General features: G+C 44.5%; 1 pseudogene; it reads right to left on the bottom strand.

Annotated features, from left to right (window-relative positions):
• Window positions 1–4,951: 4,951 nt before the first annotated feature.
• On the bottom strand, window positions 4,952–5,297 carry LOC120222147 (annotated as a pseudogene).
• Window positions 5,298–27,434: the final 22,137 nt, after the last annotated feature.

The following is a 27,434-nucleotide window of genomic DNA, read 5'->3' as shown; positions in this document are numbered from 1 at the left end:
ATAACAGCCGGTGCTCGTCCAAACAAGTGCCCTCTTTAATGCTCATCACCCATTTAGCCCATCCCCCACCCACCTCCCCTTAGTATGTTCTCTATAGTTAAGAGCTTCTTATGGTTGGCCTCCCTCTCTGTTTTGATTTTCTTCCTTCCTCTGTATCCATTTGTTTTGTTTCTTAAATTCCACAGAGGAGTCAAATCATGTGGTATTTGTCTTTCTCTGACTAACTTATTTCCCTTACCACAATACACTCTAATTCCATCCACGTTGTTGCAGATGACAAGATTTCATTCTTTTTTATGGCTAAGTAATATTCCTTTGTATATATACCACTTCTTTATTCATTCATCAGTCAATGGACAATTGGGCTCTTTCCATACTTAGGCTACTGTTGATAGCACTGCTATAAATATTGGGGTGCATGTGACCCTTCGAATCAGCATTTTTGCATCCTTAGGATGAATACCTAGTAGTGCAATTGCTGGGTTGTAGAGTAGTTCTATTTTTAGCAAGTTGAACTTTCTTTAAACCTGAAAGCTGACAAAAAGAGTTTCGGTATGAACTAAATTATTATAACAATTTTCTTAATGATTAACAGGTCAACTCAAAAAAATGCTGTCAGAGTCCTCAATCTGGTTTCTTTCCCAAGGTGTTTTAGAGGTAAATTTTGAATTCAGGAAGTGTCCAAAGTAAGGAAAACTAAATTGAGCGCCCGGACTTCAATGACTACAAAAAATAGTTTACAAAATCTTTCAGATCACCAGAGACTGGGAAGTTGTCAAAATGTCAGAATACAGAAACAGACACTTCGAGCACTCCTGTTAGGGAAGCAAACGCAGGAAAAAGAATATTCTCTATCCTAAATGTTTTTCTCATACTTCTTGGAGACGGTTGCCGATGAGATTCTCATATAAAATCGATAATCAGGGGCGCCTGGGTGGCTCAGTCAGTTAAGCGTCCAACTTCAGCTCAGGTCATGATCTCATGGTTCGAGGGTTCGAGCCCTGTGTCGGGCTCTGTGCTGACAGCTCAGAGCCTGCAACCTGTTTCAGATTCTGTGTCTCCCTCTCTCTCTGACCCTCCCCTGCTCATGCTGTCTCTCTCTCTCTCTCAAAAATAAATAAAAAACATTTTAAAAATTTAACAAAAATCAAGAATCAGAATTTATAATAGAAGAAATTACCCCACAATAGTAATAAAACCCATAAAATTTCTAGGATTAAACAAAAAAATGAGCAGGAAGATCTCTATAAAGAAGAAACTATAAAACTCTTGTGGGACATAAAACAAGACTCCAGTAAATGGAGACATATTTTACCTTTTAACAGAAAGACTCAACATTTTAACAATGCCCGTTCCCCATAAATTAATCTAGAAATCTAACATGCACACAATGAAAATTCTAGAAAGAAATTCGCTGAAGAGAGAGATAGGGATCTTGAGAAAATTATCACAAAAATGCATTAAAATTTGGAAAAGCAGTATAATAAGTAGGGATTAATCCTACGAGACAGTGAAGGATATTATCAAACCACACTATTTAAAAAGCGTGATACAGAAATTGACAAGAATTGGCAGTTTAAAGGATCAGAATGGAGTATAGAAACAGACTCAAATACATGGGGGAAAAACATAGCTCTATGATAAAGTTGACAGTTATTCATTCAACAAGTATTTATTGAACCATATGTGATGCAGACATGCAACACTCGAAATTTCTGTCTTGAGTGGAGTTTAAATTCTCATGGAGGGAAAAAAACCACAATAATTACAATCTGTAGGACAGCAGACGGTGATCGGTGCTACTGAGAAAACTCGGGCAGGAAAGAGCGATGAGAACTGAAGGGCTGGTGATTTTAAACAGAGTGGTCATCTCTGAGAAGGTGACATTTCAGCACAGACCAAGAGGTGAAGGCACAGGCCATGTAGACACCTGGGGAAAGAGCAGACCAGGATTTCTCAACCTGGGCGATATTGACAGTTGGCAAGATAATTCTTCGTTGTAGGGGAGGCTGTGGTGTGCACTGTGGTGTGCACTGTCCAATGTTTCACAGCTCTGCCTGGCCTCTACCCACTGCCTGTCAGTAGCATGCTCCCCCACGCTGTGACAACCAACACTGTCTCCAGCGGCGCCTGGCTAGCTCAGTCGGTGGAGCATGTGACTCTTGATCTCGGGGTCGTGAGTTCGAGCCCCATGTTGGGCATAGAGCCTACGTTAAAAAACACATTTTTTAAATGTCTCCAAACATCCCCAAATGTCACATGGGGAGCAAAATGGCCCCTGAATGAGACCCTCTGATTTGGAGGGAACAGTGAGGGCAAAGGTCTTCAGTGGCTGGCATGTTAAAGAACCAGCAAGGGAGTCACTGTGACTGGAGTGGAGTGAACACGGGTCGGAGACCCAGGTGGGGAGGGATGCTGGGCAGAGAAGAATAGGAGGTAACGTATTTCCAAGGAACAGTCTACGGCAGATCGCGCAGGGTCTCGTAAGGCACTGTGATGACTTAATCTCTTACGCAGGACGAGACGAAAAAGCCAGCAGAGGATTTTGTGCAAAGAAATGATTCGATGTTTGGGGCGCCTGAGGGGCTCAGTCAGGTAAATGTCCGACTCTTGATTTTGGCTCAGGTCATGATCTCCCAGTTCGTGAGTTCGAACCCCACTTGGGCTCTGTGCTGACAGAGTGGAGCCTGCTTGGGATTCTCTCTCCCTCTCTCTCTGCCCCTCCCCGATTCTCACACATGTGTGTGCTCTCTCTCTCCAAGTAAATAAATAAACTGAAAAAAATGTTTTTAAACATTGTACTATGTACTTTATACATAGCTTTATACAAAGCACTATGTACTTTATACACAGTAATAAAAATGCATATAGGATATACAAATAAATAAACACAGATTTCATTTTTTAAGTCATCTCTACACCCAGCCTGGGGTTTGAACTCACAACCCTGAGATCAGGAGTCACATGATCCACCTCTTGAGCCAGCCAGGCGATCGAGAGCTTGCCAACTTTAAGATTAGGAGTTGGGTTTTGGACACGGTGAACCCCAGTGACCTTTCGTACATCAGAGTGGAGGGGATGTGGTCAGTGAATTTGTGGTGCTGGATTTCATGAGAGGTCAGGGCTAGAAATGTGAATTTGAGGTTATTAGCAGATGGGTGGTATTTAAAGCTTTGGGAGCAAATGAGACCACCATAGGAGTAAATCCAGACCTGGGGCACTTGGCTGGCTCAGTCAGTGGAGCATGTGCCTCTCAATCCTGGGGCTGTGAGTTCGAGCCCCACATCGGGTTTTAAAACTAAAATCTTCCAAAAAAAAAAAAAAAAGGAGTAAAGATCTAAGGGACTGAGCTCTGGGACAGACCGCTGCTAAGAGGTCAGGTGTGGGGAGGACGGAGGTGGGGAGGGGCGAGGAGCTGGCAAAGGAAACTGAAAAGGCAAGCCACGCGAGATGAAAGAAAACCGGCAGCGCGTGTGTATCCTAGGAGCTGAAAGGAGAAAACGCTTCAAGGAGGCAGGAGTAATCAATTATGTCAAACGTCACCAACAGGGCACTGGATTTAGCAAAAGGGAAGTGAATTAGTCACCTCGATGACGGCAATTGCAGCAGGGGAGCCGGGGTGAAACAATGGCCCCTTGAGGCTCCTGAGAGAATGGGAGAGAAGGAATTCGAGACAGAGAGCAGGCCACTTCGGGGGAGACAGAGAGAGCAACTGGAGGACAGAGGGAGCTCAAGAAGAAAGTTTCCAGAGGGATCTAGAAGTAACATCTAAGAGAGGCACAGTGAAGGGAGGGGTAAGAGAGAGAGGGGCACTGCAGGAGTGAGGCCCCTGCGTGGAAGGGGATGGAATCTAGCACGCACAGAGAGAGGACACAGTACTTCAGAAAGAAAGGCGAGGAGCCTTTTTGCTTTTAGGAAAAAAGCTGCTACGGAACGACTGTAGGTCTTTCAGCAAAGTGAAGTGGTCTAACGCGAACTTTCGGAAAGCAGGGAATACTCCGCTTTATGCCATTTTGGTTCACAAAAGGTTTCAAGCCAACACTCTGCTTTCAGATAGCGGGGAAAACCCGAATAAGGATGTTTACTGCAATCTGATCTCTAACAGTAGGACTTGAACACACCCAAATATCTATCACAGGGCAATGAATTTTTTTTAATGTTTTATTTATTTCTGAGAGAGAGAGAGACAGCATGAGCAGGGGAGGGTCAGAGAGAGAGGGAGACACAGACTCTGAAGCAGGCTCCAGGCTCTGAGCTGTCAGCACAGAGCCCGACGCGGGGCTCGAACCCACAAACCGTGAGATCATGACCTGAGCTGAAGTCGGACACCCAACCGACTGAGCCACCCAGGCACCCCTGAATTTTTTTTTTAATACCGTATATCGGGGCACTGGGTGGCTCAGTCAATTAAGCGTCCGACTTTGGCTCAGGTCACGATTTCCAGGTTGGTGAGTTCAAGCCCTGTATGGGGCTCACAGAGTGGAGCCTGCTTGGGATTCTCTCTCTCCCTCTCCCTCTGGCCCTCCCTCACTCTTGTGCCCTCTTTCTCTCTCCCTCTCTCAAAAATAAATAAACCTTTTCCAAAAAAGTTATTCAGGTGATACTTTAAGTGGAAACAGCAAGTTGCAAGTCACATGAAAAGGGGGGAATGTTATTTTTTTTTAACAGAACCAGCCTTTTTATGGTTTTATTACTCAAAAACCCTTCATTTTTTTTTCTTTTTTTTTTTTAATGTTTTATTTATTTCTAGGAGAGAGAGAGAGACAGCGTGAGCAGGGGAGGGTCAGAGAGAGAGGGAGTCACAGACTGAAACAGGCTCCAGGCTCTGAGCTGGCAGTCAGCACAGAGCCCGACGCGGGGCTCGAACCCACGAACCGCGAGATCATGACCCAAGCGAAAGTCGGACGCTTAACCGACTAAGCCACCCAGGCGCCCCCATTTTTTTTTTTCTTTATTTCGCTTTCTGACTCTCTGCTTTTGCCTTCAGCACTTCCACAATGACTCTCTGCTCCTCAATCAGGAAAGCACGTTTGAGCTGTCACGAACACACTTAGCATACACAGACCCACCACAGGCCCTGCTGACGGGTGTTTCCTTTGTAGACAACCTCTTAAGAACTTTCCGTCTCCTAGTTCGAACTCCTTGAAGTCAGCCCGGGCACACACCACACGCAGATTTTGGTGCTTTCCCACCCTTCTTGGTATAAAGGTAAACGACTTTATTACCTCGGCTTTGCTAGTTTCATTAAGGGCTGTATCATACAACAGCCCACGACAGTTCGTCAAATACTGAACCATTCTGAATGCCTGCAGATGCCGTCCCTGTTCTAATTCTTTTAAGGAGAGAGAGGAGATTAAAGTATATGACCTGATGACAGTAGTTTCTTAAGGATGGTGGTAATGAGACAGGAAAGAGGGTCAGAAAGCTTTTAATTTTTACTCTATACATTTCTAACCGACTTAGTTTCTACAGCAGACATTTCCTTATTTTTTTAAGTCCTTATATATTTATTTGAAAGAGGCAGAGACAGTGCGAGTCGGGGAGGTGGACAGAGAGAGGAAGAGAGACAATCCCAAGCAGGCTCCTCACTGCCAATGTAGAGCCCGATGAGACTCGAACTCACAAAACTGTGAGATCATGACCTGAGCCCAAATCAAGAGTCGGATGCTTAACCCACTGAGCCACCCAGATGCCCCACAACAGACATTTCTTAATTTTGTAATATTTTTTATTGTTTTTTAAAATGTTTACTTATTTATTTTGAGGGAGAGAGAGAGCATGAGCACAGGAGGGGGAGACAGAGAACCCCAAGCAGGCTCCGAGGTCAGCACGGAGCCAAAAGCAAGGCTCGAACTCACGCACCGTGAGATCATGACCTGAGCCAAAACCAGGAGTTGGGCGCTTCACCGACTGAGCCGCCTGGGTGCCCCCCAACCTGCTGTCTTGTAAATGTTTGGACAAACGGGACCACGAGCAATTTATAAAAGTCATCAGTGATTCATTCAGTCACATGTTCATTTCTTCCTTCATTCAGCAAATGTGTCTTAAATTCGTGCCAGGCGTCAGATACATGGTGCCCTTGGTGATGAACAGATGATGCTCTGAGGCCGCTCACTCACCGGGGTCATTGCTAAAGTCAGCTTGACGGGACTGAAACACAAGAGCCATTGATAAGGCCCAAATCAATTGTGTGTGGTTAACAGCTACTAATAAAACAAGAAGTGAACGCCTATCTCAAGAATGTCCAAAAGTAGAAGAAAACATGACAGTAGACATTTTTTAACTTTTTTAAAGTTTTTTTTTTAATTTATTTAGGTCATCTCTACACCCAAAGCAGGGCTCAAACTCACAACCCTGAGATCAAGAGCCGCATACTCCACCGACTGAGCCAGATGGGCGCCCCCAGAAATACAACTTTTGAATCTAATGATACAAAAAGATGGGGTGCCTGGGTGGCTCAGTTAAGTGTCCGACTTCGGCTTAGGTCATGATCTCATGATTGGTGGGTTCAAGCCCCGCGTCGAGCTCTGTGCTGACAGCTAGCTCAGAGCCTGGAGCCTGTTTCAGATTCTATGTCTCCCTCTGTCTCTGCTCTTCCTGCTCACGCTCTGTCTCTCTCTGTCTCTCAAAAATGAATAAATGTTAAAAAAAAATTAACGCTACAGAAAGAGAAGAGCAAGCGACACTGGAAAAATCCAACATGTCCCTTGTAAAACTTCTGCCTCAAGCCTTTCTAGCTCTTGGAAGGGACTATGGAATTGATTCTGCCCGCCTTTGTACACGTCAGGCTTCTGAAGTGGAAACCCACCCACGGATCTCCCCATCACAGATTCAGGGAGCAGCGTGGCGGAGTATGGCCAGGACCACATGTGGGGACCTCAGGAGCCATGATTCAAGGCTAAATGTCTGAATCCTCTTGTCTCAGGGAAAATGGGTTTTATGGGGGCGCCTGGGTGGCTTAGTCGGTTAAGCGTCCGACTTTCGCTCAGGTCCTGATCTCGCGGTTCGTGGGTTCGAGCCCCGCATCGGGCTCTGGGCTGACTGCCAGCTCAGAGCCTGGAGCCTCTTTCGGTCTGTGACTCCCTCTCTCTCTGACCCTCCCCTGCTCACGCTGTCTCTCTCTCTCTCCTAGAAATAAATAAAAAACATTAAAAAAAAAAAAAGAAAGAAAATGGGTTTTATGGGGCCAGAGCCAGAGTGTGAGGCTTCTACCAGAAGCAACGTAGGCTGCCAAGAACCTTAATAGCAGGTCAAGTCAAAGCCCTTAGGAGAAAGCATAGGTGTGAACCGCAGACCAGATCCAAAGAGCCAGAGGCAAGATCCAGACTGAGCCAAGAAGTTGGTGCTGTGTCTCCTCTCAGTTTGCCTGCCCCCATCTCCCTGAGCTACTGAAGTCCCTCCTCGCATTCCCCTTTCTGCCCTCCCATTGAATCCTTTGGACTCAATGTGTGACGTTGGCTTTCCTATAAAAACCTTGGCTCTTCTGCGCATGGTGCCTGGCCCTCTGCCCCAGGCTGCTGGAAAGTCCTGACGCGACCCAGCCCCTGGGAACTTGCTACCCGGGAGTCAAGCCTGTGACCAGCGCTCTCCCTGTTCTGTCCTAGTCCCTATGGTGAGGGGAGATCAGGACCCAGAACACGGGCATTAGGATCTCACTTAAAGGACCCCGTCTGAGCGGCTTCCCTGTATTGCTCTCTTGGCCATATTCGTGAACTTGGCAGGTATGTTTTTCAGTGTAAATTCTCAAATCGGTGTTCTGGATTAGCAATCAATCGCTTGTAAATTTTGATAGGGCAATTCTGACCCTAGACCCAAACGCGCCGGGAGCACCCACAAGACAAAGTTCCTGAATCTTCAAATTTGAGAAACAGACACCAGACCGTTTCAGAAACAGATCCTAGGCCCCTGGGAGGCCCTGCTCATGCGGCCAGCTGGTTTCTTTCTTTACCACCTCATCATAGCCACGGGCAGAGTCCCACGGAGGATCCTGACACAGAGGACCCTCTCTGGGAAGGCAGCCTACAGGAGGGACTCGAGCTGAGTCCTTGGGCACAGAATAAAGGGTGTGCAAGCACATGACAGTGAGGAGGGGTGGCAGGGTAGCAAAGTAGTTAAGAATGTGGGTTCTGGGGCACCTGGGTGGCTCAGGCTTTGGCTCAGGTCATGATCTCGCAGTTCGTGGGTTCGGGCCCCATGTCGGGCTCTGTGCTGACGGCTCAGAGCCTGGAGCCTGCTTCAGATTCTGAGTCTCCCTCTCTCTCTTCCCCTCCCCTGCTCACACTCTGTCTCTCTCTGTCTCAAAAATGAGTAAACATTTAAAAATTAAAAAAAAAAAAATATGGGCTCTGCCTGTGTTTGTATCTCAGCCCGGCCACTTACAAACAGAGAGGCTCTGGCCAAGTTCATTAACCTCTCTGAGACTCAGTTTCCTCATCTGTAAAATGGGATCATAATAGCACTTATGGCTCCATTATGAGAATGGAATGGGCTGTACCACAGAAGACTAGCACAATGCCTAGCACAGAGGGAGCACTGAGTAAATATCACCTGTTTCTAGAGAAGAGAGTAAGGCTAAGGAAGTTCCAACAGGGAGGAAAAGAGAAATGAAAGAGAGGTGACAAAGGCTCAAAGACACTTCACCTAATTGTCACTTTTGCCCTAAGGCCAACCTTGAGTATTTCAGGCACGTCTGCGTGCTTTGTACATTTCTCCTGTCACTGCTGGTTTCCAGTCCCAGCTCTGCCCTTGGCTGGTTGTATGAACTTGGGCCAGTCTCCTGATTCTTCTAGGCCAAATGTAAAACTAAATGGCTATTGTCAAAAAATATTAAGGTCACTCTTTACCATTCTAGTTCTATCTTATGTTCTTGCTTTTTTACTCTGGGGGCCTGTTATGGGCTGAATTGTATCCCCCCAAAAGATGTGTTGAAGTCCTAATGCCTGGTACCCATGAACGTGACCTCATTTGGAAATAATTACAGACAGAATCACGTTAAGAGGAAGTCCTCAGGGCCGGCCCTAACCTAATATGAGCAGTGTCTTTATCAAAAGAGCAGAAGACGGATAGAAACACACAGGGAAATATTTAGCTCTGGAAAATAGGCCCACAGGCACATAAACTAAGTGCTGCATTCCGTTTTTACACTCATAATCATGCTTTTAGAAACAACTGTCTTACGCATCAAATAACATTCACACGCAGATAGGGTGACCCAAAATACTTTTAAACATCATCAAATGGACTTGATATACCTTTCAAACTCTCTACCATAAAGTGACATTTTTACCCTGAAATTTTCCCAAACTGAGGACCTATCGTATAACAGATTCTCTGGTCTTCTTTTTCTAACTTCTTGGGCAATGACATTCCGGAGCGTTTTATAGCAGCCTGCAAAATTTCACTTCTACTCTTTCTTCATAAAGGAAACTTTCTAATAGGCACTAATGAACTTTGTATTTACACAGCAGTATGTATATAAAATCATGCTGTTTCTCGAATTGCGATTAATGAGCTCAAAGTAAAGCTACCAACGGTTAAATACAGTGCATTTAATCCTTTCGTGCAATACAGAACCCACACCAGGGGTTCTGGAAGGCAGGTCTAGTCTCTATGCTTTTTTCTGACATAGTACTAACAGCAGCCAACAATTGTAACCCCAAGAAAACCAGAATGTTTAACGTTTCCGATAAAATGATTTAATATATGCCTTTGTTGGATGGATGGCTGGCTCAGTTGGCAACTCTTGATCTCAGGGTTGTAATTTGAGCCCCACGTTGGGTGTAGAGATTACTTAAAAATAAAATCTTGGGGGGCGGGGGCACCTGGGTGGCTCAGTTGGTTAAGTGCCCGGCTCTTGGTTTCTGCTCAGGTCTTGATCTCGCGACCGGTGAGTTCAAGCCCTGCGTTTGCATTGGGCTCTGTGCTGACAGCTCGGAGCCTGGAGTCCGCTTTGGATTTTGTGTCTCCCTCTCTCTGCCCCTCTCCCACTCACACTTTGTCTCTCTCTCTCTCTCGAAAATAAATAAACATTAAAAAATTTTAATAAAAAATAAAATCTTGGAGCACCTGGGTGGCTCAGTCAGTTAAGCGTTTGACTCTTGATTTCAGCTCAGGTTACAATCTCAACGGTCGCAAGATCAAGCCCTGCGTCAGGCTGTGTGTTGGCAGCACACAGCCTGCCTGGGACTGTCTCTCTCCCTCTCTCTCTGTCTGTCCCCTGCCCACACTCTCTCAAAAATAAATAAATATACTTAAACATTTAAAAAAATAAAATAAAATATTTAATACACATATATATTTAATAAAAAAGAAAAGAAAGAAAGAAACATAGGGAGAAGGCAGCCATGTGATGATAGAAACAGAGATTGGAGCAATGCATCTACAAGCCAAGGAACACCAGCCACTACCAGAGACAGAGAGAGACAGAGACAGAGAGAGAGAAAGAGAGAGAGAGAGAAGGAAGATTCCTTCCCTAAAGGTTTCCAAGGAAGCAAAGTCCTGCTGACACCCTAATTTCAGACTTCTAGCCTCCAAAACTGTAAGAGAATAAATTTCTGCTGCCTCAAGTCCCCCAGTTTGCGGTTGTTTGTCACAAAAGTCCTACGAAACTGATTCAGAAAGTTTTCTCCAAATCATGTCTATCGTCTGTCAAACTGTGATTTCCAAGGGACCGGACTGCTTCCGTATCTCCATTTCCAATTAAAGAAAGCTTCCACATAGCATTCTAAATTCCTGATTTAGTAATTTCATTAAATGATAGAAATTAATGCATGATATACCAGATATTCAGAAAATGTAAATTGCTAAGAAGATTGTTAAAGCAACATCCATACTAACTATCATGTCTTAAGAAAGGCCACGCATGTTTAGCAACTAATTAGAATCAGACAATCAGAAGAATAAAGAGGACTTCCTTGGGGACATAAAATAAATAAATAACTACAATATTTTCATTAGGTAGTTGGCAATGTTCCTTGGAACCTCTTTGAGTGTTAGAAGTTGATGTATAAATGAAATGGTTTTATGGTTTAGATTCGATATTTAGAAGACACTCGGGCCATTAGAGAAAATTGTTTTAAAACTTACCATGCGTTTGAAAAGGCTTGTGATGTTATGTGAACAAAATGAACTGTAACTCATTTCAAATCTTGGAGAACGTTGTAGACACTCATTTCCATATTCTTGTAAGACCCGGAAAATTCCCAGAAGTTCAGAGGGCTCAATTTAAAAAATGCACCAATTCCTAGATCAGGGAGCCACAAGCCAAATTCATCCCACCACAGATTTCCGCCAATGAGTTAGGAATGGTTTTTTTTAGGGGCGCCTGGGGGGCTCAGTTGGTTGATCGTCCAACTCTTGGTTTCAGCTTGAGTCATGATCTCACAGTTCACGAGCTCAAGCCCCGTGCTGGGCTCTGCACTGACAGCGTACAGCCTGCTTGGGATTCTCTCTCTCTCCCTCCCTCTCTCTGCCCCTCCCCTGCTCGCTCTCTATCCCTCTCTCTCTCAAAACAAATGAACACTTTAAAAAAAAAAAACAATTTTTTTAGATACTCTAATTTTTTTAAGTATGTATATACCTTTTTATTAAGTAAACTCTATGCTCAACATGGGGCTCAAACTCACAACCCTGAGATCAAGAGTCACATGCTTTACCAACTGAGCCAAGCAGGCTCCTCTCTAATTTTTTTAATATTTTATTTTTTATTGAAGTATAGCTGACGCACCATGTTACATTAATGTCACGTGGACGACGTCATGATTCAACAACTCTACATGTTATGCTGTTCTCACCATGAGTGTAACTACCCTCTGTCACCACACAGTGTTATTCCAATACCAATGACTGTATTCCCTATGCTGTACCTTTTATCCCTGAGAATGGTTTTTATATATTTGAATGATTGGGAAAAACTAAAAAATCAGGGCGCCTGGGTGGCTCAGTCGGTTAAGGCAGTTCGACTCAGTTTCGGCTCAGGTCTTGATCTCGCAGTTTGTGAGATCAGGACCCGAGGTAGGTCCTGTGCTGACAGCATGGACCCTGCTTGGGATTCTCTCTCTCAATGAGGAGATCAGGAAGTTGTCTCTGAGGAGGGGACACCAGACAGAGACATGACCCAATTGAAAGAAGGAGCCAAATGTGCATTTAAATGAAGACTGTTCCAAGCAGAGGAAGACCGGATGCCAAAGGTCTGAAGTAGGAGCAAAGCTGTCACAAATATCTTTTCCTGGTCTGTGACCTCCTTTTTCATTTTGTTCATGATTTATTTACTTGTACACAAATTTTCAATGTAGTAAAACTTATCGAGCTTACACTTATGGTTTACCTACTGACATTTTGCTTAAGAAATCCTCTCTCCCCTGGGACGCCTGAGTGGCTCAGTGAGTTAAGCGTCTGACTTCGGCTCAGGTCATGATCTCGTGGTTTGCGGGTTCGAACCCCACGTCGGGCTCTGTGCTGACAGCTGACTCAGAGCCTGGAGTGTGCTTCGGAGTCTGTCTCCCTCTCTCTGCCCCTCTCCCATTCACATTCTGCCTCTCTCCCTCTGTCTCAAAAATAAATAAACATTAAAATTTTTTTAAAAAACAGAAATCCTTCTCTCCCACAAGATTATAAAGATATTTGCCTATATTCTCTTCCACAAGTGCCCAGGTACTGGTTACATTTAGGTCACAAACCCACTTTGAATTTATTTTTCATATACAATGATGCAGTGTGGGGTCAGGATGTAATTTCGTTTGTTTTTCCATATGGATAACCAACAGTTTCAGCAATGTTTATTATCTCCGCACTGGTCATGTGCCAAGTTTCCACTTATGGGTGGCTCTGTTTCTGATCTCTCTGTGTTGTTGTGCTGGTCTGTTTATTTTCCTCTGCACTGTCTTAATTACTACCACTTATAAAACGCGTTGACATCTGCTAGGGTATATTGTGCCGCTTTAATATTGTCTTGGCTATTCTCAGTCTTATTTAGAATTGGAATTGAAATTGCATGAAGTCTCTAAGTGAACTGAGAGAGATTTGATAGGATCACTTATTAAGTTTTCTTATACATGAACATGTTTCATCCCTCCATTAACTTAGGTTTTCTTTAATGTCATTCAATAAAGATTTATGCTCTTCTGCATACAAGTCTTACACATCTTCTATTCGATTTATTCTTGGGTGACTTTCGGGGCACCTGGGTGGCTGAGTCGGTTAAGCGTCCAATTTCAGCTCAGGTCATGATCTCGAGGTTTGTGGGTTCGAGCCCCGTGTCAGGCTCTGTGCTGACAGCTTAGAGCCCGGAGCCTGCTTCAGATTCTGTCTCTCTCTCTCTGTCTCTCTCTCTCTCAGAAATAAATTTTTAAAATATTAGAAAAAAATATGCTTGGGTGACTTTCAGCATTTGTTGCTACTGTAAGCGCTAATTATTGCACTACTGACTTTTTCATACAGCTCTTATATCCTCATATATATGAAACATTGCTCTCCGTTCCGAAGTTTTCAATATTTGTATACTTTCTCGTATTTTTATGTAGGTAAGCATGCCATCTGCTAATAACCCCCTTTGTTTCTCCCTTCTCAATCCTTACTTTTTATTTACTTTCCTTTCCTTACTTCTTCTGCAACACTGACTAGAAGTGATGATTTCATTCCTTGATTATCGTGGTGATTCAATAGATTTTTCTAATGGTACAACATTTGTATTACAGAGATAAATACAACTTGGCCCTGATGTATAATGTATACGTTATTGTTTCTGACTGCTTATATTTTGTTTTGCCTTTTTGCCTGCATGTTTGTAAGTGAAGCTAGCCTGTAATTGCCATTTCTCATTCTAGCTTTGCGTGATTTGGCATCATGACTATGTTAGCCTTTTAAAACGACTCGAAGGGGATTTACTGCAACAGTTTATATAGCATTGAGATTATCTGTTCCTTGAATGTTTGATTGACTCGTCTGTGCAGCCAGCTCTCTAGAGGATCCATGATGAGTTCAATCAGTTTTGTTAAATCGTAAGTTCGTAGGAAATGAACCATTGCAAGGGCACCTGGGTGGCTCAGTCAGTTAGGTGCCTGACTTTGGAAATGAACCATTTCAGGAGCGCCTGCATGGCTCAGTCGGTTAAGCATCCGACTCTTGCCTTCGGCTCAGGTCACGATCTTACGGTTCGTGAGTCCAAGCCCTGCATCGGGCTCTTCGCTGATAGTGAGGAGCCTGCTTGTAATTCTCTCTCTCCACCCCCTTTCTCTCTCTGCCCCTCCCCCCATTGCACCCCCACATGTACTCTCTCTCAAAATAAATCAGCTTAAAAAAATGCAATGTGTCAATATATGTCATAAGATTTATAAGTTTTATCTGTTTACACTTTCATTGCTAGTTGATTGAATTTCTTCCTACCACCTCAATTCGTGCTTTCTGTTTACCCTACTTTTCTTTTTTTCCTTCGTTTGCTCTCTCTTTGTGGTTTTACGGTATTAGTGTTATTTTCAATCTATAGCTGGGTTTGGGGGGGCAGACATTGAGCAGAGGAGTATTTGTTTGTTTTTACAGGAATCTTTTTAATCTACATTTACATTTTGTACGTGTTAGTTTAATTGAAACAAGATCATGGTATCCCTGAATTCACTTAAGCTGGCACGGTAAACAGCAAAACCTTGCAATATGGCGGATGTTGAAGAATGAATGCAGTAGCTCCATCAACCCCGCTCTGGGGGGGACTCTTGCACTTCTTTCAGGATCCTTTGCCTCCTGTCCCTGCCCCCAACTGTTACACATAAGATGTCATTATATGTATTACATATTACTGTCTTACTTGATGCCAATATATGTGTTAAATATTAATATCTTACTTCCTGGTTTAGAAAAATGAATATATAGGGGTGCCTGGGTGGCTTAGTCGGTTAAGCGTCCGACTTTCGCTTAGGTCATAATCTCACAGTTCGTGGGTTCGGGCCCCGCGTCGGGCTCTGTGCTGACTGCCAGCTCAGAGCCTGGAGCCTGTTTCAGAGTCTGTATCTCCCTCTCTCTCTGACCCTCCCCGACTCACGCTGTCTCTCTCTCTCTCTCCTAGAAATAAATAAAAATATTAAAAAATAAAATAAAATAAAATAGAAAAATGAATATATAGTCTAACATTTTTATATCCCCCCCCAAAAGGGTTAGTGTTATGGGTTGAATTGTACACCCCCCCAAAAAAAAATGTTGAAGCCCTAGTCCCTATACCTCAGGTTATGACCTTACTTGGAGGGAGAGTCTTTACAGAGATAATCAGGCTAAAATGGGGTCATCAGGGTGGACCCTAATCCAACATAACTGACATCCTTTAAAGAGGGGAAATCAGGGCCGCTGGGGGACTCAGTCGGTTAAGCATCTGACTCTTGGTTTTGGCCCAGGTCATGAGCTGATGGTTCGTAAGATTGGGCTCTGCACTGACAGCACGGAGCCTGCTTGGGATTCTCTCTCTTCTCTCTCTCCCTGCCCCTCCCCTCTTTCCCTGTTTGTGTTTTGTGTTCTCTCTCTCTCTCTCTCTCTCTCTCCCTCTCTCTCTTTCTCTCTCTCTTTCAAAATGAATACTTTAAAAAAATAAATAAAGCTGGGGCGCCTGGGTGGCTCAGTCAGTTAAGCGTCCGACTTCGGCTCCGGTCATGACCTCTCAGTCTGTGAGTTCCAGCCCCGCATCGGGCTCTGTGCTGATAGCTCAGAGCCTAAAGCCTGCTTCGGATTCTGTGTGTGTGTCTCTCTCTCTCTGCCCCTCCCCTACTTGTGCTCTGTCTCTGTCTCTCAAAAATAAACACTTAAAAATGTTAATAAATAAAGTTAAAAACTAAAAATACAGAGAAGAAATTTGAACACAGACACAGAGGCACGGGGGGAACGCCACGTGAGGATGAAGGCAGAGCTGTAGCTACGAGCCACGCAACACTGAAGATTACTAGCACAGCACCAGAAGCTAGGAGGGAGGCCTGGGAAAGATTCTCTCTCCCTGCCCTGAGAAGAAAAGAAACCCTGCTAATGCCTTGATCTTAGACTTCTTGTCTGAGGGCAGGACTGTGAGCCAATAGATGTATCTGTACCCAGGACTTTGTTCTGTGGCTGTGTCAGTGATATAAATTAATATTAATATTAGTGTTACTGATGTGGTTGAGAAGCCCTGATCTTGTCCACCACACTACTAAAGCCAGATGGCTTTTTAAAATATTGTTATGTTTATTTATTTTTGAAAGAGACAAAACGCGAGTGGGGGAGGGTCAGAAAGAGAGGTGGGGGTAGAGGGGAAGGATCTGAAGCGAGCTCTGCACCAACAGCAGCGAGCTCATGTAGGGCTCGAGCTCATGAACTGTGAGATCATGACCTGAGCCAGTCAGATGCTCAACAGGCTGAACCACCCAGGCGCCCCATTTTTTTTAATGTTTTTATTTTTTTTAAAGTAATCTCTACACCTAACACAGGGCTTGAACTCACAACCCCAAGATCAAGACTCACATGTTCTACTGACTGAGCCAGCCAGGTACCCCTCTAATATGCTTTTATTCAATGATAGAGGACAATAAATTCCTGAAAACATTTTTAATTCATGCCTTCATTTAATAAATATCAAACAGGGGTGCCTAGGTGGTTCAGTCGGTTAAGCGTCCGACTTTGGCTCAGGTCATGATCTCGCAGTTCATGGGTTCGAGCCCCACATCAGGCTCTGTGCTGACAGCTCAGAGCCTGGTGCCTACTTAGAATTCTGTGTGTCTCTCTCTCTCTGCCCCTCCCCAACTTATGCGCATATGCGCTTGCTCTCTCTCTCAAAAATAAATAAACATTAAAAAAAGAAATCTTTAAACAAATATCGAACACATACTACATGGCACTGCGCATACAGTAGGCAACAAAACAGACAAGCTCCCCCCTCCCCATGGAGCTTATGTGCTAATGAGGGAGGGACACAAGCATGAAACACATATATAGAGGGACAAATTTTTACATGATGTTAAGGAAATACATAGCACTATGAGAGAGTGTAAGAGAGTGTTCATAGAAGAAGCCTTCTCTGGAGAGATCTTTTTTTAATGTTTATTTATTATTTTGAGAGAAAAAAAACTCAAGCAGGGGAGGAAATGAGCGAGGGGGAGAGAGAGGGGGTATCCACACTGTCTATGCAAAGCCGGACTCAGGGCTCGATCACATGGACCTCGAGGCTGTGACCAGAACCAAAATCGAGAATGAGATGCTCAACTGCCTGAGCCACCCAGGCGCCCTGAAGAGGTCATCTTTAAGCCAGGAGCTGAAGGAGAAAGAACCCCATGTGAAGACAAGGGAAGATCATTTCGGGCACAGGGAACCACGTGTGGAAATACCTCGGCGTGTCCAATGGGCAGAGGGAACATCAGAACTTGCTAATGTGCTGGATATGCGGGAAATGAGGGGGAGGAAACAATCAAAGACAACTAACTTTGGAAACTGGATAAATAGTGCTAGCTATTTCCTGAGGAGAGGAAGACTCTAAGAAGAGTGGATTGGAACAGGATAGGAATCAAGAGTTCTGTCTGGGACACACTGAATTAGAAATCCAGCAAATCTTCAGGGCACCTGGGCGGCTCAGTCTGTTAAGCATCCGACTTTGGCTCAGGTCATGATCTCACGGTTTGTGGGTTTGAGCCCCGCGTCACTTCAGATCTTCTGTGCCTCTCTCTCTGCCCCCCCCCAAAATAAATAAAACATTTTTTTAAAACCTAGTAAATCTTCAAGTGGGGATGTCAAGCGAGCAATCAAATTATGTAAGTCTGGGGCTCAGGGGAAAGGTCTGGGCTGGACTTGTTTCTTCTGATAATCAGGGGAGTAAGTGTAGCTAGAGATGAGAAGAGGTCAAAGACCAAGTCCTGCAGCATTCTGACATTTAGAGATTAGACTTGATCAGGTCAGCACTGTAGTCTGAAGATCCTCCCTTCCCGATCCCGCTGCCTGGCCCTTTGCTGTTCACTAGTGACGGGTCTGCCATATTTCCTGCCCAATTCGGCTTCCTCCCCCTTTGTCGTTTTTGGGTTCCTTTTTTTAATTTTTTAATTTATTTTTGAGAGACAGAGAGAGACAGAGTGTGAGAGAGGGAGGAGCAGAGAGGGAGGGAGACACAGAATCTGAAGCAGGCTCTGAGCTGTCAGCACAGAGCCCAACGCAGGGCACGAACCCACGGACCGTGAGATCATGACCTGAGCCAAAGTCGGACGTTTAACCGACTGAGCCACCCAGGTGACCCTGGAGTTTTTTTTTTTAATGTTCATTTATTTATTTTGAGAGCTGGGGTGCCTGGGTGGCTCTGTCAGTTAAGTGTCCGACTTTGTCTTGGGTCATGATCTCACGGTCCGTGGGTTCGTGCCCCGTGTCGGGCTCTGTGCTGACAGCTCAGAGCCTGGAACCTGCTTCAGATTCTGTGTCTCCCTCTCTCTCTGCCCCTCCCTGGCTCGCTCTCTGCCTCTGTTTCTCAAAATAAAATAAAGACATAAAAAATTTATTTATTTTGAGAGAGAAAGAGCACGTACGTGAGCTGGAGGAGGGGCAGAGAGAGAGAAGGGGAGAGGGAGAGAATCCCAACCAGGCTCCACACAGTCAGTGCAGAGCCTGACACAAGGCTTGATCCCATGGACTCTTAACCAACTTAACCAACTAAGCCACCCAAGTGTGCCCTTCCCCTTTTCACAGGGAAAACTCCTGAACTCCGAGTTGTTTCAGTATCTGCTACCCAGAGGACCTAAACTGACACTATTCGTACTAGGATTGGTCTGAGAAAGCAAAGGTGAGGTGGGGCTGTGGGTCTGGATCACTTACTACCTGAACTGAAATGAGGGCCTCATCCCAGGTAATGTAGGAGCCAAGAATAGTCCCTAGTACAAGATGGTGGCCCAGTTGCTAAAACTTCCACTGGCAGCAAGGTGGGAAGATGTTGTGGTGAAAGAAGATAGTCAGAGGCAGCTGAAATGAAAAGTAGAGGTAGACGACATTACTTACAAGGACGGCGGAATTGGCTGACTCTTATTAATCCGCATTGACACCCCATGGAAGGATCATGAAAACGCTGAGGGCAGTTAAGAATAGAAAACTAAGTGTAATGGCCAGAGAGGCACCTGGGTGGCTCAGTCAGTTGAGTGTTAGACTTCCGGTCAGGTCATGATATCATGGTTTGTGAGTTCGAGCCCCGCATTGGGCTCTGTGCTGTCAGTGCTGATCCTGCTTCTAGGGACTCTCTCTCTCTCTCTCTCTCTCTCTCTGCCCTTCTTGCATGCACACATGCTCTCTCCCCTCTCTTTCAAAAATAAATAAAATTTTTGTTGGAAAATATAATGGCCAGAGCACCTATCTGGTAGCTCATGAGGAGGTCCTTAGCCCCTTCAATGGGAGAGCAGAAAACCTAAAGACCAAACTCAGAACTTGATCCTTAGAGTTGTCAAGCTTCAAAGGTGACTGCTTATCCAAGGCACCTCTGTTATAGCAACCTCAGGGCCCCAGTTGGGGAAACCCAGGAGCCCGGCAAATGCCGTGGGAACTTCTAAGTGGATGCCTCCAAAGAGCTTTGGCTCCCAGACTGCTCTGGACCCTCAGAGCCTGCAATGGTAACCCACGCCCGCCTATTAAAGGCTAGCACCCACCCCACCCTTTAAGGGAAGACAGTAGAAAGATCTGCCTCCACCTCTTCCCCTGGGTAGTAGGTTATTAATTAGGGTTAAGTCAGCATATAACCCAGCCAGGGACGTGCTGGACTTGGTAAGAAAAGAAAGGGTCAGTATCCCAAAGAAGCTGCAAGCCCTAGCTGACATATACTGAAAAGAGCAGAGCAACCCCTTGGACTGGATTTCAAGAATGTGTGACCAGTGGGGCTAGAACATAAGACTGGATGAGGGAGAGTTTATGTGGGCACCTGGGGGGCTTGGTCAGTTAAGCATCCAACTCTTGATTTCAGCTCAGGTCATGATCTCGCATTTCGTGAGATGGAGCCCCACATCGGGCTCTGGGCTGACAGCAGAGTCCGCTTGGGATTCTCTCCCACTCTCTCTGCCCCTCCCCTACTTGTGTTTGCTTGCTTGCTCTCTCTCAAAATAAATAAATAAACATTAAAAAAAAAATGTGTGACCAGTGGGGCTAGAATATAGGACTGGATAACGGAGGGTTTCCTGACACGAGGGTACCCTCTTGAGACAGAGGACTCAAAACCCTGGCAAGGATCCTGGGGGTAGGTGCAAAGCTACTGTGACGGTGGCTCCCAGAAGCCTATACTGGGTGAGGTTCAAATTCCCGAATTGCCACAGCAGATGGTAAAGAGCAGAACTAAACCCCTCAGAGGGGTGGGCGTGTTGAAGCGGACACGTTACCGGCCACCAGGAGACCCACCAGAGGATGACGTTGTGTGGGAGGGTTCCGGAAACACCATTCACTAGAGCTGAGGGACATACACCAGTGAGAGGGCTTCCAGCATCACCAGGAAGTTCCGTGGCAGTTCCTCTCTGCAGGCCAGTGGGGATGATAGGAGAGGCGATCACAGAGTTGGGTTCATTAATACAGACCAAAGAGGGATCAGGCGGCTCTATTTAACTGCCCAGACCCAGGAGGCTACAATCGCCATACTGACTGGCAATGGCAGAGGGGTGGCCAAGGGGGCTTGCCCCTCGTGGAGTCAAGAAGATTAAGAGAGTATGGTGTCCCTAGGGGCGAACAGATGGACGGCCAACAAGGATACTGTTTAATTATATAGTATTTTAAAAGCAGCAATAAGAAAGAGGCTGAGGGTAGCTCCCTAATAAAAAGCCACGATCCCCTATCCGGTTCCTGTCCCGAGTCGGTTTTCAGACCCAGAACCCACTGACTGAAAAGGTGGCTGGGTCCCCAAGAGGAAGAACCCTGCATCACCATGGCAATGACATACCATAATAATAATACCAGTCCTGGACAAAGACGTGCAAAAGAATGAAACCGGACCACTTTCTTATACCATAAACAAAAATAAACTCAAAATGGACTAAGGACCTAAATGTAAGACCTGAAACCATGAAAATCCTAGAAGAGAGCACTCGCGGTAATATCTTTGACATTGGCCGTAACGTTTTTCTTTTCTTTTTTTTTATGTTTATTTACTTATTTTAAGAGACAAAGAGAGAGAGGGAGCAGGGGAGGAGCAGAAAAAGAGGAGAGAATTTCGCACGGGGAGCGCAGAGCCCTATGCAGGGGCTTGAAGTGACTAACCATGAGATCATGACCTGAGCTGAAATCAAGGGTCAAATGCTTAACCGACAGAGCCACCCAGGTGCCCCCATAGCAACATTTTTTTAGATATGCTTCCTGAGGCAAGGGAAACAAAAGCAAAAATAAACTATTGTGACTACATCAAAATAAAAAGCTTCTGCATAGCAAGGGAAAACTATCAACAAAACTAAAAGACAATATACTGAATGGGAGAAGATACTTGCAAATGATACATCTGATAGGGTTAGTGTCCAAAATATATAAAGAACTCACACAACTCAGAGGCGCCTGGGTGGCTCAGTCAGTTAAGCATCCAACTCTTGATTTCAGCTCAGTTCATGATCTCACCGTCACGGGATCAAGCCCTGCATCAGGCTCCATGCTCAGCTTGGGATTTTCTCTCTCCTTCTCTCTCTGCCCCTTCCCCATTCACTTGCACGCACGCATACACGTGTGCACTCTCCTTCTCTCTCAAAATATTTTTTTAAAAAACAACTTATACAACCCAACACTAAAAAAACAAATAATTCAATTAAAAATGTACTGAAGACATGAACAGATATTTCCCCAAAGAATATATAAGCATGGCCAACAGACACATGAAAGGGTGCTCAACATCACTCATCATCAGAAAAATGCAAATCAAATCCACAGTGAGATATCACCTCACACCTGTCAGAATGGCTAAAACCAAAACCACAAGTAACAACAGGTATTGGTGAGGATGTGGAGAAAAAGGAACCCTCGTGCACTGTTGGTGGGAATGCAAAATGGTGTAGTCACTCTGGAAAATAGTATGGAGGCTCCTCAAAAAGCTAAAAATAGAGGGCACTTGGCTGGCTCAGTGAATAAAGCACGTGACTCTTGATCTCAGGGTCCTGAGTTCAAACCCCACACTGGGCATAGAGATTACTTGAAAAAAAATTAAAAATAGTACTGCCCTATGATCCAGTAATCACACTACTGAGTATTTACCCCAAAAATACAAAAACACTAATTCAAAAGGATACATTTACCCCTTTGTTTATAGCACCATTATTTACAATAGCCAAGATATGGAAGTACTCCAAGTGTCCATCAATTGATGAATGGATGAAGAAGATGTGGTGTATACGTGCAGTGGAATATTACTCAGCCATAAAAAAGAATGAAATCTTGTCATTTGCAACAACATGGATGGATCTAGAGAGTACAATGTTAAGTGAAATAACTCCATCAAAGAAAGACAAATACCATAGGATTTCACTCATATGTGGAAATTAAGAAAAAAAACAATCGATCAAAGGGAAAAAAAGAGACAAGCCAAGACACAGACTCCTTTATTAATGTCTATTTATTATTGAGAGAGAGAGAGAGAGACGAGTAAAGGCAGAGAGAGGGAGACAGGATCTGAAGTAGGCTCTGTGTTGACAGCAGTGAGCCCAATGCGGGGCTCAAACTCACAAACCGTGAGATACTGACCTGAGTCAAAGTGGGACACTCAACCAACTGAGCCACCCAGGCGACCCCAGACCCTTAACTATAAAGAACAAACTGATGGTTACCAGAGTAGAGGTGAAAGGGGGGGACGGGTGAAATAGGTGATGGGGACTAAGGAGGGCACTTGTCGTGATAAGCACCAGGTGATGTATGGAATTGTTGGATGGCTATATTGTACACCTGAAATTAATATAACCCTGCATTTTAACTAACTGGAATTACAATAAAACCTTACAAACAAAAACAAAAACAAATGTTAACTTCATCCAGAAACACGGTTACAAACACACTCAGAAAACAAAATAGAGGGGCACCTTGCTGAGTGGGTAAAGCATGTGATTCTTGATCTCAGGGCTATAGTTTCCAGTCCCACATTGGGTGTGGAGATTGCTTAAAAATAAAATATTTAGGGGCACCTTGGTAGCTCAGTCATTTGAGCACCTGACTCTTGATTTCAGCTCAGGTCATAAACTCATGGTTGTGAGATCAAGGCCCAAGCCAGGCTCCCACACTGAGCGTGGAGCCTGCTTATGATTCTTTCTCTCTCTCTCTCAAAAAAATTAAACAAATAAACAAAATCTTTAAAAATGAAAGAATGCCCCTTCTAAAATATAAATAAATAAGGAGGAGCATTACCTAATGACAAAGGGTATTCTCAGAAATTGAGAATTCTTAACATAGCACTCCTGAATGTATTTGCACCTAACAACAGTGCATCAAAATAAGTGAGGCAGAAACCGAAAGAATCACAAGGAAAAATAAATACATCTACTATTATAACTGGATATTTTCTCCAACACACCCTTTGGCTGGCAAGTGATAGATGGAGTGGACAGAAAATCAGTACAAGTATAGAATGTGTATTGGAGAAAGGAAAGGTGAGGACCAGTAGCAGCCCTGAAAGCAGCTGCGGAGAGGTGTGGTGCTTCTCACTCACCAATTCTTCTGTGTTTCTCCTCAGGGAGAGAAGCCCACAGGAGCATTGAACAAGACTGGAGAAGTGGATCCATGCAGCGCTAAGGGTGGACTGTGGTGGCAATGGAGACGCAGGTGAGATCTCCCTTCAGGAAAGAATTTGCCATCTATCTCTGAGGAGTGCGGTTAGCTACCAGGAAGTCTTTCTGCCAGAACTCCCAGTTGGGTTGACTAATACTTTGTCGCATCCGCCCATTTCCCGTCCTTCCCCTCCCTTTCACATGGGTCAGATCTGCACGCTGACGTAAGGGCTTTCCCTGCCCATCCTTGCTCCCTGCTCTTGTATTTTACACAGGCATTGTCTCCAATCAACATCTTACATTCCTAACTCCATATTAGCATCTGCCTCCTGGAGGGCCCAAATTGGCACGATTAGCCACTCACCACTGCCTTCCACTTTGGAGAAATTCTGCAGAAGACACTTAATCAAGCATCTCAAGAGTCTCTTCATTATCATCAAAACGTTTGTAGCAACTTCCTCGGTTGAATTCAAAACTAGGTAATCCAGACCATGAAAACCATTTAGTACCCCAAACTCACAGTCTCCATCACGGCATATGTGTTACGGCTACAGTTTTTGCAATCGTGGGGTTCAGTTTCTCTTGCATGACACAACCCTGATGAAGCCTGTCATGAGTTTGGGTTGTTCAAAGTCAATCCTAGTCGTGCTTATGATCCTTCAGATTGAAGACGGGTTTTTGTTTTGTTTTGTTTTTCCCCGGGAAGACACAGATTTTTCGTAAAGCTCAAATAGGTGATGACTTCTCCTCATGAAAATCGGTGCAAAAGTAGTTCTTCATAGTCCTTGCCCATCCTTCATAAAGCTGAGGGGAAACATTCTTAACATAACTGACAATTGTGGAGCACTTCTCTTGTATCTTCACGTGCAACTCAGGCGAAGAGGGCTTCTCCGTGGACAACCATGTGGAGATATGTTCGTCAGGGTAAATGAGACTCGGCTGCGGCAACAAATACACCCCAAAATGTCAGTGGCTTAAGACAAAGGCGGATTTCTCACTCACACAAGGTCCCATGAGCTGGTTCCTGTCTGCACAACCCTCCCAAGTAGGTTTCCTCCAAGCGGTAGTCTCAAGGGTCCAGGTTCCTTGAATTTCACGACACCATTTTAGAGTCTTTTGCTTCCGGCCACACCAACAGAGTTTCAGCATGAAAAATTATGAGGGCTATTGGCAGTGGCATCTACCAATCCTGTCCACATTCCATCGCCCAAAACAAAACCACATGGCCTCACTTGGCTAAAAGGAAAGTTAGGAAGTACGGAGGAGTATACACGTATTGGTGTATAGTTTTGGCCATAACAGACATTGCTTTTGGGGTAACCGCTTGAATATATGAAATGAGCCCTCAAGTTGGATTTACCATAGCCTTAACATGCTTCCTACTTTATCTTTATACATTACCTTCAGCCTAAATTATTCCCACGAAGTCATCAGTGAGCTTAAAGTCCCTCCCTATCTCAGTTAACTGCATCACCACCCACCCAACTACTCAAGTCCAAAACTTAGAAGTTACCCTTCTTTCCTCTACATGGAAACAAAATACGAGCGACCCAAAGAGCCCAAGGCAAGGGTGATTCCAGAGAAATTTCCATAAATATTACAGTCCAATAGGAAGGCATATTCCCGCAATTAAGATGGGTTGGTAGGATTACCTGTAAAGAGTATCCTAATATTTCCCTAACTTCTCCTGGTAGTGTAATAGCCCATTAAGCACCCCCTAAAGGAAAGAGGGTACCCATATCCAAGGTGAGTATTCAGGTCCGCTTAGCAGTCATATTTCTCATAATAAGTTAATAAACAGACATCCTAGGGGCTCCTGGGTGGCTCAGTTAGTTAAGTGTCCACCTTCATTTCAACTCAGGTCATGATCTCCAGGTCGTGAGACTGAGCCCCGCGTCTGGCTCTGTGCTGACAGCCCAGGGCCTGCTTGGGATTCTCTCTTTCTGTCCTCTCTCTCTGCCCCCTCCCCACTCACACACACTCTCTCTCACACATGCTCTCTCAAAATAAACAAATAAACATTTTAAAAAATAGACACTCTTGGGCGCCTGGGTGGCTCAGTCAGTTAAGCGTCCCACTTGGGCTCTGGCCATGATCTCGCAGTTTGTGAGTTTGAGCCCCACGTCGGGCTCTGTGCTGACAGCTCAGAGCCTGGAGCCTGCTTCGGATTCTGTGTCTTGCTCTCTCTGCCCCTACCTGCTCGTGCTGTGTCTCTCACTCTCTCTCAACAATAAATAGGCATTCAAAAAAACAAGCATTCTGATTTATATATTGGTATCTTATAGTAGGATCATTCATTCATATATTCAACAAATATTTACTGAGTGCCTACTAGCCTACTATGTGCCACGGCAGTGTTCTAAGGGCTAGAAATGTAGAAGTACAGCGGACCCTTGAACAACATGGGTTTGAACTCCGTGGGTCCACTTTTATGCAGATTTTTGTCAATAAACACAGTATGGTACTGTGAATGTATTTGATCATAGGATTTTCTTAATATTTTCTCTTCTCTAGCTTACTTTATTGTAAGAATACAGTATTTAATACACATAACATACAACATATGTGTTAACCAACTGTTTCTATTATTGGTAAGGCTTCAGGTCAACAGTAGGCTATTAGTAATTAAGTTGGGGGGGAGTAAAAAGTTATATGTGGATTTCTGACTTCACAAGGGGGTCAATATCCTTAACCCCATGTTGTTTAAGGGTCAACTGTATACAGAACAGACAAAAACAGACCCCCTCATGGAGTCTTCAGTCTAGCAGGCTAAAGAGAGACAATTTTTTTTAAGGAAAATATATAGTACATCCAATAGTACATCCGATCAATTCTATAGAGGAAAAAAAAAGCAGGGAAGGGACAACAGTGGGAGCAGAAAGTTAGGAGGAAATCCAATAATGTAGGTGAGAGATGATACATTGTAAAGACAGGGGCACCTGGGGGAGCCTGGGTGGCTCAGTCAGTTATATGTCTGACTTTGTGGCTCAGGTCATGATCTCCCGGTTCGTGAGTTCAAGCCCTGTGTCAGGCTCTGTGCTGATAGCTCAGAGCCTGGAGTCTGCTTTGGATTCTGTGTCTCCCTCTCTCTCTGCCTTTCCTCTACATGTTCTCTCTCTCTCTCTCTCTCTCTCTCTTTCAAAAATAAATAAACATTGTTTTAAAAAAGAAAAAAATAGGGGCACCTGGCTGGCTGAGTCAGTAGAACATGTGACTCTTGATCTCAGGGTTGTGAGTTCAAGCCCCACATTGGGCATGGAGCCTAATTTTAAAAAAACTAAATATAATTTTTAAAAAAGATAAAAACAGGTACCAGGCAGACTACTAGAGTTTTGGCCTGAGTTACCAAAAGTATTAAGTTTCCATTTACGGAGATGGGGAAGACCAGGGGTTTGGATTGAGACACATTAGGTTTGAAATGCCCAGTAGATGTTCAAGGAGAGCTATTAAAGAGGCATCTGCATATGAGAATCTGGAGTTCAGGGGGAGTTCAAAGCTGGAGATACATATTTGAGAGTTGTCAGGATATAGATGGTATGTAAAGCCATTCGACTGGATGAGATCCCCACGGAATTCAGTTGAACTAGAGAAGAGGCTCAAGGGTTGAGCCTGGAGGACTTCAACACTTAGATAAGGAAAAACCAGGGGCGCCTCGATGGCGCAGTCGGGTGAGTGTCCAACTCTTGATCTCGGCTCAGGTCTGATCTCTTGGTTCATGACTTCGAGCCCCGCACTAGTTTGTTCTCTGATGGCCTGAGGCCT

The sequence above is a fragment of the Hyaena hyaena genome, unplaced genomic scaffold (genome assembly GCF_003009895.1).
Source record: "Hyaena hyaena isolate Hyena2069 unplaced genomic scaffold, ASM300989v1 scaffold_840, whole genome shotgun sequence".
NCBI lineage: Eukaryota > Metazoa > Chordata > Mammalia > Carnivora > Hyaenidae > Hyaena > Hyaena hyaena.
Note: the sequence above shows the minus strand (reverse complement) of the source record. Positions and strands in the feature narration are given on the sequence as shown.